A 1,600-nucleotide genomic window follows, 5' to 3' on the forward strand; every position below is an offset into this window, starting at 1 on the left:
AAAAAAAAATATATATATATATATATATATATGTAGGTATACAATACTTAATTACTTTTCATTTTCTTATTAATATGCATTTAAATGTTTGAAAATGTTTAGGCACGCCATATTTGTCTATTTCATTGGTTATTACATTGTGATTGGCAAACAACTTGATAATCATGCCTCTACTAGGCGCATATATCCTAACATTATGTTGGATTTTGATGAAAGTCGGGTTATTATAATAAAGTCTCAACAAGTAATTAATTTATTAGGATTATTAAATTTGAAGTATTTTTTTTTATCTGATGCACAATTTAAGAGACTGTAAAGAAACTGTTCGCCTGACCGATTCAACCATGAACTGGTGCTCTGACCAATTTGATTTATCTTCAAAATTAAAATGATTTGAATAATTTTTATATATTGAATTAAAGAATTAAATGATTTTCTTATAGATAGAAATAATGAAACTATCATTATTATGTTATTTAAATAATATTAAAATGATTTGAATAATTTTTATATCAATTATTTCTTCTTTCAATTCAATAGAAATTGAAAGATTGAACCCTAAATTCATCCTTCTTTCAGTTCAACTTTGGGTTTAGGATTTTACAGTTATAATGACAGTAGAAATATTGGACTCATTACCGCTACAAGTGACAATGTGAAAATAAAAATTTTGATGTAAATCTACCAGAGGCTGAGCGAAAAATTGACTGGTGTCCTTTGGCGTGCATTATTTTCTTTTTACGGGACCCATAAATTAAATTCAAGATAAATGAAGGACAGGAAAAAATAAACCCATGGAGGGGACCCACATGAGAATACATGAATTGATCTTGGCATAAAAAAAATAGAAATATGAATTTTTTTCATTTAAAAATATATATTTATTTGTTGGCAACATAATTTTTGAATTGAAAAAAATTTAATTTTATTTTAAGATGAATATAATATTAAAATTATACATAAAAAATGTGTCAACACTAAACTTAAAGAAATCCAACGGTACATAAAATGAAGAGTATAATGAAGGCTGACCCACAACCAAGAGATTGTGAGACCTACTTGACCGACCGAACAAATTCATGTGAGCAAAGTCAACAAGGCCAAAACTGATCGGCCCACGAGACAGACTAAAAGAGGACTAGATGACTCGAGCAAGAACCATTTGAGCAAAAAATGAGAGAAAAGAGCATTCGATCCAACCATCGCAAGAAAGTTGATCAGATACAATAGTCTACCCTCTAGTAGAGTTGAACGAAGGGAAGATCCAACTCCATAGTATCTCCAACCATCCCACATACACCCCAAAGGCTTCTCACTAGAGATTAAGGATTGAAAATCAGGATAGATCAGTCGATCGACCCATATCGATCAAGTGCAGTCAAATGAGCTGACCTTTTCGACCCAAAGCCAACTAAACTTAGTCGATTGAGTCAAAAAGCAGCTAAATGACAAGCCTATACATGTACAAAAAATAGAAATATCATTATGCAATCCCCTTCCAAACAAGAGAAAAAAATTTAATATTATCATTGCCCCATCTCCTCTATAAATAATGAAAACATTTTATGATTAAGACAGGTTCGATTAATCTCCCCCACCC

This window comes from Phalaenopsis equestris, unplaced genomic scaffold, assembly GCF_001263595.1.
Source record: "Phalaenopsis equestris unplaced genomic scaffold, ASM126359v1 Scaffold000517, whole genome shotgun sequence".
In the NCBI taxonomy this organism is placed as follows: domain Eukaryota; kingdom Viridiplantae; phylum Streptophyta; class Magnoliopsida; order Asparagales; family Orchidaceae; genus Phalaenopsis; species Phalaenopsis equestris.